The sequence below is a fragment of the Schistocerca americana genome, chromosome 2 (genome assembly GCF_021461395.2).
Source record: "Schistocerca americana isolate TAMUIC-IGC-003095 chromosome 2, iqSchAmer2.1, whole genome shotgun sequence".
Taxonomy (NCBI): Eukaryota; Metazoa; Arthropoda; class Insecta; order Orthoptera; family Acrididae; genus Schistocerca; species Schistocerca americana.
In genome coordinates this window covers 316,222,200-316,232,106 of record NC_060120.1, presented here as the reverse complement: position 1 = coordinate 316,232,106, position 9,907 = coordinate 316,222,200, and the positions used below count along the sequence as shown (strand labels likewise).

The window sequence follows — 9,907 nt, the reverse complement described above, 5'->3', positions numbered from 1 at the left end:
TTATGGGCCTTCCTATGTATATGCAATACGTTTGTTTATGTTGTGGACCAACTGCCACTCCCTGCAACACGCATCGATCCTCTGCAGTTCTTCCTGCATTCCGCTGCAATTTTCTAGCGCTGCGACGTCTCTGTATACAACACCATCATCCGCGAAACGCCTCATGGAACTACCGATGCTGTTTGCTGTGTTATTAATATATACTGTGAAAAGTAATGGATCTATAACACTCTCTTAGGATACTTCCGAAGGTACTTTCAGGTCTGAAGACACAGCTACCGAAGCACGACTCACGCCCGGTACTCACAGCTTTACTTCTGCCAGTAAAGCTGTGAGTACCGGGCGTGAGTCGTGCTTCGGTAGCTCAGTTGGTAGAGCACTTGCCCGGGAAAGGCAAAGGTCCCGAGTTCGAGTCTCGGTCGGGCACACAGTTTTAATCTGCCAGGAAGTTTCATATCAGTGCACACTCCGCTGCAGAGTGAAAATCTCATTCTCGTTACTGATCAATTTCGGAAGCTCTTTCTCTGTAATAAATTATCCGATTTTTCTGAAACTGTAATCGTTTGTTTGACTGTACATGTACATCACGTCTAACCATTTCGTCCCATTCGGATAATTACTCTGTGGTGTGTCTTTTTCATTTTGACTTAAAGTGTATTTCTAAAACTGTCCAATTTCGCAAAATAGTGTGTGATTCGGCTTGAGAGATATTCATGAGAAACGTTGCTGGATTTGAAATGAGATCAGGCACCACCTATGTTGTAGCAGTGGGTGGAGAACTCTGCGTAAGGACAGACATTGTATCTGAAGAAATGGAAGATGCCTGGGATGATGAGAAAAATCCCGACGTGTCCTTCTCGGCTTCGTCTAGCTGCTCATTCAGAAGAAACAGGAATTTAGCTTTCATATTTTATTTACGCCTGTCAAAAGTTTCCTGAAATCAAGGGGCATAAATTGAAAAAAAAAATCCAGTCGTCATTATCAGTTAAAGTTTCGCGGGGTCTTTTCATTTCAGTATGTTTTTCACTTCGAGCTTTAGCTTATATTGGTAGCTAATAAAAAGGAAACACTCCACACAACAGGCGACAACAGCTTCACTTGCGACACGTTGCTGCCAACATAATCATGATAACCTCCAATATCTCTCTCGTATTTTCTAGAGAAAGGAAAGAGGTATTGCTCTCTTTCCACCTTATAAACAATTTCGATATGTCAGTTATATTTCGTATACAGAAATTCACCAATGGTATGGAATTCGTATACAGAAATTCACCAATGGTAAACTGGCGGCGATTAAATTCTTCACTACAAATTTTTCAAAACATGCCCAGTGGTTTACGTGTTTGCAAAATATCACAATAACTATAGGCAGAAAAGAAAACCAGTTCATTATCAAGCCATGATATCAGACTATATGTAGATTTCTCTCTGACATTTGGTGATATCTTTTAGTGAACAACAGTCATCACTTCTATTCAAGAGCAACACTCAATTTCTGGTCTTCTCTACTAAGCTAAATACAAGTTTTTGGGATTTAACTCCTAATTAATGTAGCACAATTTACTTATAGAACTCAAGTGTTTTCAAGAACCTTATCTGAAAGCACAATGTAAGAAAAACAACTTGTAAAAAAATATGAAGGAAGTTAAAAAAAGTTAGAAGTTAAATACTACAATTAAAAACAGGACTACCATATACAGGAAATGTCTAAAAAGAAACTGATTAGTACAAGTATGACATAAACAAGAAGTGTTTGGCATATTGACACAGTAAGAATTAGGGCAGCAAATGCACATAATAAAATTCCACTGCATGTCAAGAATTATGCAGCAAATTATTAGTAGGGATTAATGAAAAAAAGTGAACCTGTAAAGGCACAGGATCGATCTTCTACTTGACAGATTTAATGCTTATGCTTCTTTGCTACAACAAAGCAGCACTGCTGATGGGGATTCCCCGTAGACCTAGCAGGCCTAGGTTGGCATCTGGACATTGTGTGGTGCAAAGAAGGGAGAGAGTTGCACCAAAGACATCACGTGATTACGACTTGCATGTATGTGAGCAAAGTGATTGTGGTTAAAACGATAACTTTGAAGCACAAGATTAATTTCATATTGCGGGAGTTGTTTTTTATATATAAGGCAACCCTACCATAAGAAATCCGCAATGGTATATTCGTATAAGATTGTGACAAGTAAGTAATTCTAGTCGTGGTGTGAGTGGGATCAGAACAAATAGGAACGTGATACTTGAAATTAAAGTGAAATGAGGTTACTGTGTCATAAAAAAGTGTTTAGATATTGCAACCTGTTTATTATTATCAGAAAATTTTGGGCGGGATGAGACTATAACATGCGAAAAATCAAATTTTTTTAACGAATAGTTTCTTAAAAGTCGAAAGAGAAAGACTGCATAACATAGAACACATACGAATCCCAAAACAGTGATTTTTAATTTTTTATGCGAAAAGTGACAGTTCTATTGAGGAACTAACTACAGAGACGGTTGTGGCGTTGTTTCACCTACATAAAACAATAGTTTCGAGTCACATTGGATGATCTGAAATTTTCCATGCCGTGTATCGTATGACACAAGTTTTATCATTTGCCCAGTGTGCTCTATTTGTAGGTTCGAAAGATCCAATGGCCTTCAAATTAAGTGTACAGTAGTGTGTACTGTACTGTTGTGTGTCAGGCAACCCTTAAGGGCAGGATAGAGGCCCTGTTCAAGCTACTATATTGGAAACAACGGCGCTGTAGATGACGTTTTACATTAGCATCAGAATGTGGCGCTGACCACCATATATCTACCACATTGCACAAACGATCCTCAAGGGCAAAACTTGTCTTGAATTAAAGGGGAACCTAATCGAAATGTTTACATTCCAAACACATTTGAGCTTCACACTGAAGGCAGTGGCAGCTCGTAACCACATATTCGCAGTTATGTTACAAATGGTTTGTTTTGCAGACCTCTGCCAACTGGAACGTTTTTATTCCTGTTATTTCATCTTCTCAGGTTCCGCTGTTAAATATGATACGTCATACATATTTACTGAGCAATAAAATCTACAGTACACAAAGGTGCGTATTTTGTACCCAGTGTTAGTCATTTCTGTTCTACTCCCTAATGCTACCTAATGCATATCGCGGTATAGTAGTTTCGATTCCCACCGCCAGTATGTTATTTATGATGACGTGGCAAGCACAGCCTGTGTGACCTAAGCTAAAATGGTGGGGCAATTTCAGAATGAAAGAAGCACACTTGTACCTTAATGATAGGAAATTCAAAATAACCCACACAGACATCATGCAGGGAAATTAAAAAATTCAAGTACTCTTCTCCTCTTGGAGAACTCGTGCAAATGCCTCACGAGAAAAAGAAATTCGCTATGGAAAATTAATGTGTGGGATGGTTGGTGGCTATTAAAACAAGAAGTAAGCTCTACCTTTTTCATAGCAAAGCCCCAATACTCACAAACACACACGTCAAGTTATGCATACTAGATGTCTGTTTAGCACATTCACAGCAAAATACCTTTATACAAAGTGACAAGCTAATCCACAGCCATCAAAAATTGTACAAACACAGATGACGGAAAGAAACGATATGCTGTGAGAATAGTACTCAAGACCCTAGATGTACATGCCATTTCGTGATGAAAAAACACTGCTAAAATCTGTGAGAGAATGCAACCCTCTCTGGCAGACAGGACATCAACACAGCCCCGTCTTCGTCCACAAGAGCGGACAGTAGCCAACATAAAAAAACACATACATAGGTACTTTGTGGATAGACCTTGTGAGAGTAGATATGTGGTATTCTCTTGCTTAGGACAGAGCAAACACTGAGCTAGAGGTAAGATTTCATGACTGGTCACTTGATATTTCTAAGACAGCAATTTGTACTCTTAACTTGACAAATATTTTGTCATAAGCGCCGCAGATACCTCCAGATGCGGTTAGAGTAATCTTTTCAATTGATGAAGGTCTTTCTTGCCACATATTAGAAGAATGATGACAAGTGTCACAGGTTTGCAGTTGAAGATAAATGACAGCACAGTACATGCATTCAGAAGTGTTGCAGAGGATGTTCAATGAGTTAATTGTCAGACACAGACACCGCACGTTTCCACAGGGTCTGTGAGTCATTTCTGATGAATTCAGGTGTCATTCCTTTAACAAAACACTTGCATTAGAAATCGTTTGCCTGCAAGATTGTGGATGGTCATGATAACTAGGGTTGGCTATTATGACTCACATAGGAATCCTCATAATGGGTATGGATTGTCAGCAAATCAAGCATACCAGCGAAGCAGTTCTACTGCGGTGTCCTCTGTAGGTATCCGGCAATGAATGTTTACACAAAACTCCTATAAAATAAAGGTGCAAAGCTTACGTCCAGTAATGTCCCAGATGCATTCAGACTAGACGAATTTGGTGACGTCAACATGAGTCCTCCTCAAATCACTGCATCACAATTTGAGCCTTATAGCCACAGACAACTATAAGGGCACTTGTGTAGAAGGTCTTTCACCACCACAATAGGGAGTGTCAGGAGATGCGATGTGAAACGACCATGCGTGCAGAGTTGGAGAGATTCTACCAGCCTGCTAGAGTGTAAGACATTGAAATACGTTCAATTGAAGTGAAATATTTCTGACAAAATTCAAATTTAGAGTTATTCAAAACGTGTGACTTTGATTTTACAAAGGCTTCTCTGAAATATTTTGGATCAAGTTCAGACTATGAACATTTTATATAAAATGGGAATATAGAGAGAAACTGAACAAGTCATGCACTGCATGGTGGAGACTACATAACACTTCAAACCATACATACACGATACAGTGAAAATGTAAGAAAATGCCTCTTGTTACAGTGGAATTGTAACAGACTACCCCATGTTCCAGTTAAAATTGCTACAAACTACCCCATGTTACAGTAAAATTGTAACAAAAAAACAGCATTTTACAGAAACTAGTAACAGATTGCCCCACATTATAGTGAAATTTATAAAAAAAATAGCTCCATATTACATTGAAATTGTAATAAAACACCCCATGATACAGAGATAATGGAATCAAATTACCCAATACACCACTGTGTTAGAGCAAAATTCACTGAAGACCTGCAAGCAGTAGAGTTTGATGGGAGCACTAGTGCAGACAATAGACCCAAGAAGGAAAGTTGGAAAAAGTACTGTGCCACCTACATACCGATCGTGCTGATAAGGACGCTATTAACAGGTGTAATTTCATAGCTTTCATAAGCGTTCCGTGCTGTTATCAAAGACCTCTCAGCTCCAACACAGTCATATCCTACTGGACTTGTCTCTGATATAATGTAGTGTAATGGTTGTAGGATCTATTTGTAGCCCACAAACACCCCATACCTGGTGCCGCCTACATGGTTGTCAGATTTCCCGTATACTATGAGGTTTTCCTTGATGTCACTGAGGAACTGTCCGTTCGCTGTGGCGGCTCATGCAAAATTTTATCACTGTGTTACAATGTGGTGGGCTGTAGCCATTTGTATTGCAAGGGCAGTAATTATAACTAAATTGAATATATTAATTTTACTTATATAAATTTAGCAGTTCAGTTATAATTAAATTTTATAATAAATCATTTAACATTGCAAGGAATAAAACAATAATGGAAGCAGTGCAAATCGAGCCTGAGCCAACAAACTGGCACTCAGTGAGCTTGATCACTTTTTTCCCTTCGTCATCGTTCTAGTCGTTTGCTCTGTATGGATGTTACATGGCACATTTTCAAGCTGACAGTTGAATACTTCACTCAGTCCGAACACACTGAGCTACTGTGGTGGTAAACCACTAGCCTTTGGAACAAATACAAGAACTGCTGCTGAAAAGACCCTCATATCTTATGCGTAAATCCTTAGAAAGCTTAAGCGCTGTTCGTGTGTTTACGTGCCTCGTTTTTGCTATCTTTGTGGGAAAAAAAGACGCTAAGTTAGGTAGCGCAGTGGTTACACACAGGACTCGCATTCAGGAGGACGACGGTTCGATTCCACGTCCGGCCACCCTGATTTAGGTTTTCCGCGATTTCCCTCAATCGGTTCAGGCAAATGCCGGGATGGTCCCTTTGAAAGGGCACTTTCGACTTCCTTCCCTACTCTTCCCTAATCCAATGAGGCAATGACCTCACTGTTTGGTCTCTCCCACCAAATCAACCAACTAAAAAAAAAAAAAATGCTCGTTTTTGTATCTTGAACTCTTTAGGAAATATGAGAATTGTTATGAGCACATGATTCCTAATGTAGAGAGAGTGCATTGCGTGTGACTGTCTATCGGATATAAAAACGAATAAAATGAGATATCCATGTGCTTTCAGTTTTAAATGGAATTTCCATACCTTATCTACATTTCATTCATAGAAGTGCATAGGCTGAAATTAACGACACGCAAAGTTTACGCAATGCGCTTTTTTTTTTTTTTCGTGCAGGCTGCAGATTTCTCGATTTACACCAGAGGGTGGTTGGGTTTCGCGTCTCACTGAGTAGGTCTGGAGTCCACTACACGCAGGAGACGGCTACACGGGTAGCAGAGGCTGTGCGGCGTGGACTGGGCCGTGTTTTAGGTTAGAGGGTCTCAGGGAAACACAAAAAGGTCTTCAGTCTCAAAGGGTGCATCTCGAACACAGGAAGAACGTACATCCAGGAGCCATCAGTATAATAGTAGTAAATTTTCGCAGCTGTGTTGGGACAGTACCAGAGCTCCAAGCGCTAATAGAAAGCACTGATGCTCAAATCGTTATAGGCACTAAAAGCTGGCTAAACCCGAAGATAATTTCTGCCGAAATTTTTGCGAAGAACCTAATGGTATTCCGAAAGGATAAGGGAAACACGGTTGGCGGTGGCGTGTTTGTTGCTGTTAGAAGTATTCTATCTTGTAGCGAAATTGAAACAGACACTTGCTGTGAGTTAGTATGGGCAGAGGTCATTCTTGGCAACAGGAATAAAAGAATAATTGGATTCTTTTCAGACCTCCCAACTCAGGTGATACAACTGTTCAAAGAAAACTTGAGTTTAATTTCAAACAAGTAGCGACTCGTACAATTATAGTTTGTGGTGACTTCAATTTTCCATCGATATTTTGGCGAAAATACGAGGGTTATTCGGAAAGTAAGGAACGTTCGATCGTGAAATGGAAACCACAGTGAAAATCCGATGAAGTTTTGCACAAGTGTGTTGGGCAGGGTCTCTAGTATTTCCGTCGATTGCGTTACGTCGTTCTTTTTAGTTCTGAGCACACAGGGAGCACATAAAGATACCTAGAACAATAGTGTCTCCCGCCAAGTACGAGGACCTGGTGAGAAATTTCGCCTGAAGCTATGCAGCCAACATTACATAACTGTCGTGCGGTTTCTTCTTCAAGACAATTCTCAGCCGCATTCTGAAGGGGCAATGGAGTTGCTCCTGCATCGCCTTCAATTGGAAATGTTTGATTACCCACAATACAGCCCGTAATTGTTTCCCTCTGAGCTTCAGCTCTGCTCACATGAACCGCTGGCTATGAAGACAACATTTTGGCACAGACAACGAGCTGTAGGCCAGCGTAGAGAATTGGCGGAAAGCACTGGCGGCTGCCTTCTATAACGAGGGTATTGGAAAGTTGGTACAAGGCTACGACAAACGTCTCAGTCGGATGGGCGACTATGAAGATACAGTAGATTATCCAGCACCTGAATAGTGTAAATTCGCGTAGTCGTTTGTCTACTGTTTTTGTTTTGAACGGCCAGTGTCGGTTGGTCACAGTCAGTGTGCTCCCTGCCGCCGTTGGATAAGCAGCTGAGCAGCAAGTCGTATACTCCTAGCTCACTCGTTTGTTACATAGTTTAATTCTTAATTTCTTTGCGTGTTTTTGGTACTTGCATTGTTTAATTCATAAATTTCGGGCGTATTATAGTATTTCAGAGTTGTAGCATCGCGTTTTAGTACATGAATAGTGTAATTTCGCTTAGTCTCCTTCCGCCGCCGAGCAGTGTCAGCAGTGCGCAAGTAGCAGCATTACTGCATTTACTGGGCAATCTTGTATTGTAATAACCGTTTAAATTTTGTCGATTTGTTTGCGCTCTCTGTAGATTAGTTCAGACGTTCTTTGCAAAACAGTTTTTAGCATGGATAGGGACTGCAACTGCTGTGTTCGGATGCAGGCTGAGTTGGCATCCCTTCGCTCCCAGCTTCAGGCAGTGTTGGCTTCGGTCACACAGCTTGAGGCTGTTGCCAATGGGCATCACTGTGGGGGTCCGGATGGGGGTTTGTAGGGGACGGCCAGCTCGTCCCACGCATCCCCTGATCGGACTACGACTGTGGTTGCCCGGGATACTGCCCGCATTGAGGCTGATCCCTCACCTGTGGTAGAGTGGGAGGTCGTTTCAAGGTGTGGCAGGGGGCGAAAGACATTCCGGAGGGCTGAACGGAAAGCCTCTCCAGTTTGTCTGACGAACCGGTTTCAGGCTCTGTCTCAGGCTGATACTGATCTTCGGCCTGACATGGCTGCTTGTCCTGTTCCAGAGGTTGCCCCTCAGTCTGCAAGATCCGGGCAGTTGCAGAGGGTGGGCTTACTGGTAGTTGGGAGCTCCAACGTCAGGCGCGTAATGGGGCCCCTTAGGGAAATGGCAGCAAGAGAGGGGAAGAAAACCAATGTGCACTCCGTGTGCATACCGGGGGGAGTCATTCCAGATGTGGAAAGGGTCCTTCCGGATGCCATGAAGGGTACAGGGTGCACCCATCTGCAGGTGGTCGCTCATGTCGGCACCAATGATGTGTGTCGCTATGGATCGGAGGAAATCCTCTCTGGCTTCCGGCGGCTATCTGATTTGGTGAAGACTGCCAGTCTCGCTAGCGGGATGAAAGCAGAGCTCACCATCTGCAGCATCGTCGACAGGACTGACTGCGGACCTTTGGTACAGAGCCGAGTGGAGGGTCTGAATCAGAGGCTGAGACGGTTCTGCGACCGTGTGGGCTGCAGATTCCTCGACTTGCGCCATAGGGTGGTGGGGTTTCGGGTTCCGCTGGATAGGTCAGGAGTCAACTACACGCAACATGCGGCTACACGGGTAGCAGGGGTTGTGTGGCGTGGGCTGGGCGGTTTTTTAGGTTAGATGGCCTTGGGCAAGTACAGAAAGGGCAACAGCCTCAACGGGTGCGGGGCAAAGTCAGGACATGCGGGGACCAAGCAGCAATCGGTATTGTAATTGTCAACTGTCGAAGCTGCGTTGGTAAAGTACCAGAACTTCAAGCGCTGATAGGAAGCACCGAAGCTGAAATCGTTATAGGTACAGAAAGCTGGCTTAAGCCAGACATAAATTCTGCCGAAATTTTTACAAAGGTATAGACGGTGTTTAGAAAGGATAGAGTGCATGCAACCGGTGGTGGAGTGTCCGTCGCTGTTAGTAGTAGTTTATCCTGTAGTGAAGTAGAAGTGGATAGTTCCTGTGAATTATTATGGGTGGAGGTTACACTAAACAACCGAACTAGGTTAATAATTGGCTCCTTTTACCGACCTCCCGACTCAGCAGCATTAGTGGCAGAACAACTGAGAGAAAATTTGGAATACATTTCACATAAATTTTCTCAGCATGTTATAGTCTTAGGTGGAGATTTCAATTTACCAGATATAGACTGGGACACTCAGATGTTTAGGACGGGTGGTAGGGACAGAGCATCGAGTGACATTATACTGAGTGCACTATCCGAAAATTACCTCGAGCAATTAAACAGAGAACCAACTCGTGGAGATAACATCTTGGACCTACTGATAACAAACAGACCCGAACTTTTCGACTCTGTATGTACAGAACAGGGAATCAGTGACCATAAGGCCGTTGCAGCATCCCTGAATATGGAAGTTAATAGGAATATAAAAAAAGGAAGGAAGG

The 9,907-nt window shown here is 42.3% G+C and overlaps 1 non-coding gene across 1 annotated transcript; it reads left to right on the top strand.

The window, feature by feature from the left end:
- The first annotated feature begins 352 nt into the window (after window positions 1–352).
- On the top strand, window positions 353–427 carry Trnas-gga. Its single transcript has one exon. It is a non-coding gene; the product is annotated as a tRNA-Ser (tRNA).
- Window positions 428–9,907: the final 9,480 nt, after the last annotated feature.